The sequence below is a fragment of the Benincasa hispida genome, chromosome 1, assembly GCF_027475165.1.
Source record: "Benincasa hispida cultivar pf3 chromosome 1, pf3_genome.v1.1, whole genome shotgun sequence".
In the NCBI taxonomy this organism is placed as follows: domain Eukaryota; kingdom Viridiplantae; phylum Streptophyta; class Magnoliopsida; order Cucurbitales; family Cucurbitaceae; genus Benincasa; species Benincasa hispida.
This window is the reverse complement of record NC_143478.1, coordinates 4,129,966-4,138,153: the sequence shown is the minus strand read 5'-3', so window position 1 is coordinate 4,138,153 and position 8,188 is coordinate 4,129,966.

Sequence of the window (8,188 nt, the reverse complement as noted above, 5' to 3'; positions counted from 1 at the left end):
GTTGTCGGAACCTAAAATTGGTCACATGAAGGTGTATTGGAGTTGGTTGTCGAAGTTTTTCATTGGAGGTAGTTTTCAAATCCCAGAGTTGGTCAGACGAAAGTGGTCGTCGAAGTTGATCATTGAAGATGATTTTCGCTAGAGATTTTAGTTGGATGTGACTATCGGAGCCTGAAGTTAGTCGCATGAAGGTGGTATTAGAGTTGGTTTTCGGAGTTTGTCGTCAAAGGTGGTTGTCGAAGCCTCAAGTTGGTCGTCGGAGTTGCTCGCTCAAAGGTGATCATTGAAGGTGATTTTCATCGAAGTTTGTAGTCGGAGGTGGTTTTCGCCTACGAAGGTGGTTGTCAGAGTTGGTCATCGGAGTTTGTTGTCGAAGTTGGTAGCACGAAGGTGGTCATCGGAGTTGGATCACCAAAGGTGGTTGTCAGAGGCTAGAATTGGTTGTTGGAGTTGGTCGCACGAAGGTTGTCAGAGCTCGGAGTTGGTCGCCAGAGCTATAATCGAAGGTGGTTGTCGGAGTCCGGATTTCTTCGCCGATTGATTTTTTTTCTTTCAAGCCAAAAAGAGGGAGAGTTTGGTACTACGCAATGAACATGTTCTTTTTGTTGTTGTTAATTTTATGCAGCTACTTTTGTGTTCTGTGGAATCGGGCTTTGCTAGTTGGCTTTTTTGGCTTAGTTATGATGATTTTGTTTTGGAAGACCTTGTTGTTTTTTCTATACTGGTGCTAGTGGTGTTTTTTTCTTATCAAGATTTTATTTCAGACATCTTTATCTTTGTTATTGAATGATTGTTTGTTTCTTATTCTGTCTTTAAAAAAATTATAAGCAAATGGGGGAGTTTATTTGAGATTTGATTAGTTGAAAAAATTATAAGCAAATGGGGGAGTTTATTTGAGATTTGATTAGTTGACTTTATAATTTTCTAAGACAATGGTTTCTGCTGTTGTCTCAAATAAAGTCTTAAATATATGTTTCAGACAACAGTTTATTTTCTTGCAGAATATTTTTTTTGTCTGAAAATATCCATCTATAATTTTCTGTCCAATATTTTTCTTTTATTGAGGCATGGTTTGTCTTTTGCAAATGAGAATTTGTTTCCTTTATTGGATTTGATTATTTAAGGAGATTTATGCTGAAAATTTAGGGTTTCCGCTTTTTTTAATCAAGTAAGATGTGTTATGTTCTACGGCCATTGTTGTGCAACGTTGTGTTCTTGCTTGTTGCTCATTGTTCTATTGTGCAAGTTCTTCATCCGTTGAAATACAACACTTTGAAGCAAATCATGATCTTAAGCCTAAGCCATTGCTATCAAATAAGGGATTATCAATCTTAGGGGGAGCCTAAGACTCAGCTTCGAAGAAGGAGTTTTCCATCTTAGGGGGATTCTAAGATTCATCAGTGAAGGGATTTCGCTAACTAAAGGAAAGATATCTCAGTGAGAGGAGTCTTACACACTGTCGGAAGCCAAAGTGTCTAACACTAATATTATCAAACTTAAAGGAAGCCTAAGTGCACTTGAGAGGGAGTCTTACATCTCGGAGAAGCCTAGATGGTTAGTAAGTTGAGTTCTATATGAGTCACTATAGTGATTGTGTATGACAGATAAGTACTACGATGTAAACTGCTTAACTCTTTAATATAAGTGGATTGTCTTTCCTTGGCGCATTGCCCCTCAGACGTAAGTGGGTTATCACCGAAGTGGATTACCAACTTTTATGTGACTTTACTTGTTTTACTTGTTGTTAGTACTTTTTGTTGTTATAGTGCTTGTCAGTGCTTTCTGTTTAACATCCATATTTCGAGTGGGGAGTCATCCTATTACTTTTGTAGTTTTTCAATTTGAAAGATATTTGGTGGGTTTTCTTCTACATTTTGAATGTTAAAGTTGTAAGGGCCCATTATTTTTAGCCATTTATTTTTATGCAATCAAGTTTGTAAGACTGTGTCAATTGAGGAGCAAGAGTTGTTGTGAATATCGGTGGAAAAGGAGTAGAAACAGGCGAAGAACGAAGTAGATTTTTTGCATTATGTGCTAGAGCGTGAAGCAAAGCGTTGCAACGCTCAACTTTACACTGCAGCACAGAGTCCTAGCGTCGTGACACTCGGAGCACCATTACGTTACGCTATGGCACAATCATCGAGCACTCTCCAATAGCATTGTGGCACTCTAAGCCCTACACATGTGCATTCTAGATGGTTGGAGGTCGTGAGTTCGAGCTTGGCAGGTGCAGTTTACTTTTTTTAATTTGAATTTTGTAATTTCATTTATTTTAATTAATTAAACTTATATAATATTGATTTAATAAAATTTTTAGGGTGCCAAAGTTTGGTCTATTTTAGCTATTTATTTAATTTTACATTTTATGTATGATTAAAATTTATACATTGCATTATGTATGCCATATAGCTTTTAAAATCCCACCTTAGGATAAATATTTATCATGAATCATATTTAATATAAATGTTATATTACATAGTTGCATGATATTATAAGCATGCCCATGCATCATAATGAATATAAATGTTATATTATATTATTGAATGCATTATTAAGCATATCCATGCATCATACTTTAATATAATTGTTATATTCGTATGTTGGATATATTTTATTTTCATTAGTGATTAATATAAATGTTATAATATATGATAAAAATAGAATTGCATTGAGCATGACATTACTTAGTAAATATAATTGTTATATTTGATTACTGTCATTAAATGCATGTTATAGGTTTTACTAATTTCATTAATTTATAAAAAATGAATTAGATTAAAAATCTAAAATCAAGAGTTGTATGCAAATATAGGTCTCAATTAATTTTAAATGGTCTAAAATTAATTCACCTAGACTTATGTCAAAATATTTCTAATATGATAGGAAATAAGTTAAACTTTTATTTTTCTTCTAATAGGATTAATTAGAAAGAATAAAAGATTAAATTTATAAAATAATCATCTATAAGGGACCTTTGTCTAAGGAAGGTTTTGTCTAGGATTGGGATATTTAAGCTGACGGAAACGGATCACCCTACTTGGGAACCGACCTGAAAGGTGAATTAGACAAGTATTTTATAAGCATGCAATACATGGTTACATTTGTTAAAATGTTTAATGAACAGAAATTATATATTGTTAAACTATTCAATATAAACATTATATTGAGCAAATTAATAATAACTTAGTTAAATTAATTAGTCGAATTTACCTAAGTTAATAAACCTTAGGTTAAAAAACACTCAGTGGGAGGAAAAAGATGTATATGATATGTCATTTTTTTTACTCATGTTCTCCCTAAAAAAATTCACACCATGAGATCCATGCTCGGCCTTATTATGCCCTGGGCGCATCCTCCCTTAGGAAGGTATTTGCATGCGTCAATATCAAAGTGAATGGAGAAATTGTTTGTAGTAAGTGGGAGAATGATGTGTGTCAACACATCCTATGATCTCCTTTATTAATTTGTAATGATTTTCTATTCTCGGCCTTGTGGCGCCTTGGAAGCGTCCTCTCAGGAAAGTGTATATATGGAAAGGGACAAATCAAACTCCAAAAATGGATAAAATCGCTAAAGTCAATTGCACCAATTATGTTCTTCCCTAAGGTAGGCTAATTGGGGCAGGGCTATAAGGTTGAAAATGAAGGGTTACACTTAGGAGAAAATATTAAGGAAGTTAATGATTTCTTAACTAAATTCACGGTAAATAAATATTATATGAATAAGAGTTATTCTAGTGTATTGTTTAATTGAGAATGTCTCAATTCAATGAAGGAATAATTGTACATCTTGAGGTGACATTTATTCTAAATCATTGAAGTATCATTGCAAAATTAAATGATATTAGGGTTCATTAAAAATTTTGCTAAATCTGGTTGGATTAAATGAGTTTTTACAAAGATATATAATATAAATTATTTGTTTTGTTCAACAATTTATAATCATGACTAGCACTATAATCACTTTGCTTGGTACCGATAAGTTAACCAACGAAAATTACATGAGTTGAAAAAATACGATTAATACTGTCTTGGTCATCAACGACCTCAAATTTGTTCCAATGGAGGAATGTCCTCCAGCTCCTAGACCGAATGCATCACAAAATGTTCGTAATGCCCATGACAGGTGAACAAAAGCCAATGATAAGGTCCAAGTCTACATTTTAGCAAGCTTAGCTGAAGTCTTGGACAAAAAAGCATGAGGCTATGGTCACTGCACTCGAGATCATGGAGTCATTGCATGAGATGTTCATGCAACCGTCCACACATCTTAAGCATGACGCTCTCAAGTTCATCTTCAATGCCAATATGAACGAGGGATCATCTGTTAGGGAGCATGTCCTTATCATGATGGCCCACTTCAACGTAGTAGAGATGAACGGGGCTGCCATAGACGAGTCTAGTAAGGCAAACTTTATTCTAGAGACTCTTCCAAAGAGTTTCCTACAGTTCTGCAACAATGTTGTAATCAACAAAATAAAATATAACCTTACCACCCTTCTCAACGAGCTGCAGACTTACGAGCCCTTGATGAAAGTCAAAGGATAATATGGGGAGGCAAATGTTATTAGTTCCTCGAAAAATTTCTACAAAGGTTATACCTTTGGGATTAAGTTTGCACCTTCTTCCTCAGGCTCAAAGAAATGGAAGAAGAATAAGAAATGTGGCAAAGGGAATAAAGCTACCCTTGCTCTTACTGTTGCCGCCCAAAAGGACAAAAAGTCCAAGTTGGAAAGGAAACCCATTTTCATTGTAACCAGGAAGGACACTGGAAAATAAATTGCTCAAAATACTTGGCTAAAAAGAAGAAGGCAAAAGAAGGTAAATATGATTTACTGGTTTTAGAAACTTGTTTAGTGGAAAATGACGATTTTGCCTGGATACTTGATTCAGGGGCCACTAACCATGTTTGTTCTTCGTTACAAGAAACTAGTTCCTGGAAACAGCTAGAGGCTGGAGACATGACTCTGTGGGTTGGGACAGAACAAGTCGTCTCAGCAGTTGCAGTTGGGAGCTTCAAGTTATTTTTTAATTCAATATATACATATATTGTTGGACAATGTATTTTTTGTTCTTCATTTTAAGATGAATTTAGTTTCTATATCAATTTATTGGAACATTCATATAATATATCATTTGTTCATGATAAAACATTTTTTCAAAAAATGGTATTGATATTTGTTCATAAATAAACAAAAATAACTTATACGTACTAAGGCCGATAGTATAAAAAATGCTCCATAATGTTGAAGTGTTCAACACTGCAACAACACAAAATAAAAGACTAAGAGTTTCTTCAAAAGAAGATACCCATCTTTGGCATTTAAGACTGTATCACATAAATCTTAATAGGATTGAGAGGTTAGTTAAGAGTGGACTTCTAAAAGAGTTAGAAGAAAATTCTTTACCTGTATCTGAATCTTGTTTAGAAGGAAAAATGACAAAACGACCTTCCACTAGAAAAGGTTATAGAGCCAAAGAGCCCTTAGAACTTGTATATTCAAACCTTTGTGGTCTGATGAATGTTAAGGCAAGATGAGGGTATGAATACTTCGTCACTTTTATAGATGATAATTTAGAAATGAGTATGTTTACCTAATGCAACAGAAGTTTGATACACTTGAAAAGTTCAATGAGTACAAGGCTAAGTTGAGAATTTATTGAGTAAGAATATAAAAACACTTCGATCAGATTGAGGTGGAGAGTATTTAGATATAGGATTCCAAAACTATTTGATAGAACATTGGATCACATTACAACTCTCAGCACCTAGTACACCTCAACAAAATGGTGTATCGGAGAGGAGAAACAAAACCCTGTTAGACATGGTTCGATTAATGATAAGTTATACTTATTTACCTAACTCATTCTGGGGTTATATAGTGGAGACTGCAGCTTATCTTTTGAACCAAGTTCCATAAAAAAGTGTTTCTGAAACACCTTTTGAATTATGAAGAGGTCATAAAAGTAGTTTACAACATCTCATAATTTAAGGATATCCAGCTCACGTGCTAGTCACCAACCTAAAAAAATTGGAACAACGTTCGAAGTTATACCTCTTTGTAGGCTACTCCAAAGAAACATGCAGTGGTCTCTTTTATGATCCAAAAGATAATAAAGTATTTTGTATCGACAAATGCGACTTTCTTAGAGGAAGACCACATTAGGGAGCATAAACCAATAAGTAAAATTGTATTAAATGTGCTTTCGAATGAGACGACTGAAACTTCAACAAAAGTTGTTGCAGAAGCAAGCACTTCAACAAGAGTTGTTGATGTTGCTTCATCTAGTTAAGCACATCATTCTCAAGAGTTGATGGAGCCTCGACATAGTGGGAGGGTTATTACCCATCCTGATCGCTATTTGGTTTAACAGAAACTCAAGCTATCAAACCAAATGATGATGTTGAGGATCCATTGACATACAAAATGTTGGGAATGTCCTAAAACTCGCAGTTCATAAATTTTGTGTTAAACATTCTATTTATCAATAAAATATTATTGAGTATCTTATTAATAAAGTTGTTTATTTTGAATTATATAATGAAAATCTAATAAACATATCCACGGCTATAGTGAATACTTTAACTTTATGTGGTGACATAAACAGGATCAAGTTAATAGTATATAACATAAATGGTCTATAAGTATATGGATGAATTTGGGTATCTCATCCTGGTAACACTATTGGATGCGACCCATTTTGTATAAGTAATACAAATGATGTGATCAACAGATCATTCATGTAGAGACATGTGAGTGGAGGCATCCTATGCAATGAGTTTGCATATAGACTAGACCACGAAATAGTCACTTTTCTTTCTAACGATCGTTTACTGTTAAAACTGACTATTTCATACTTAAGTAACCCTGGATAAGTTGATCTTAATCCTGAGCTAGCTATAAACTCCTGTTTATTTAGGATTATCCTTTGATTTACATGGGTGAGAGTAGTCCAACAACACTGCTCAATAAGTCTTCAATTTTGGGGATAAGATCGGATAGATAGCTGGGGACATAACCCTGCAAGATGGAATTCACTCCTACCCATTTTAGGATTAGCAGATAGGTTATTCTCTTAAGTGTTGATTCCAGGTCTTGAACAATCGGGGCCCCGCCTTCTCATGATAGAGAAGAACATGATTCATAAGTAGTATTATGAATCAAAATTGTTCATTAGAGGGTCAGTGGAAACTTAAGGAACAAGATGCATTTACAGGGGTAAAATGGTAATTTTGACTCAGCTGTAATTACGAACAACCTGTGAAGGATCGACTTACTAATTATGGTTTATATGGACAAAAATATATCTAGAGTGAGAAGAGTGCAACTATCAAGCTATAATGGTGTGTCTTGATAGTTAACGAATAGTAATTCATTTGATTAAAGAGTTTTAACGAATTAATTATAGATCGTTGGAGCTCATGATCTGTAGGTCCATTAGGTCCCTCTACTAGCTCATTAAATTGGAATAAAAAATTGAGTATTGATGTATGAGATTAGGGTTATGAATTTGAAATGTTTAAAATCATTTTTAGGGTTTTCAATTGATTGTATATGATACAATTAAAAACGTTTAGTTTAATTAAAATTAAATGAAATTGGAAAATCAATTAATATTTAAAATGTGATTTAAATATAAAATTTATTTATTGGTGAAATTGATATTTTATTAATTTAATATCTATAAAATCAGTTTTATCTAAATTAGTTATCTTTTGAATTAATTTTGTAAAACTAATTTAAATAACAAAAATGAAATCATTTTTAAGTTAATGGGGTTTTCCAATTTTTTGAGAAAATCCACTAACAAATATGATGGATTGTCACCAAAATCCATTTCTTTTTGTGATGATCTTCAAGCCGGAGCTGCCCTTCATGCAACCCTGTATAATTACATGAATTCTACCTATATATAGAAGCTCCATGCATGAAGATCATTGAGAAATTTGAGTTTTACTTGCTGAAGTAAAAACCTGAAAAACCCCTACACATCCCTAACTTATTCTTCATTAATTCAACTTGATCTAAGTGTTTCCATCACACGTTCCAGCTTGAGCATAGTAGAGAAGATCTCGGTGGTAGTTCTCTTGAAGTTTCAAGCTCTATTATGGTGGATTTTAGTTAAATTTGTGAAAGAAATCTTCAAAGATAATATGTGTTTCAAACCCTCTTATGAATATCATATGA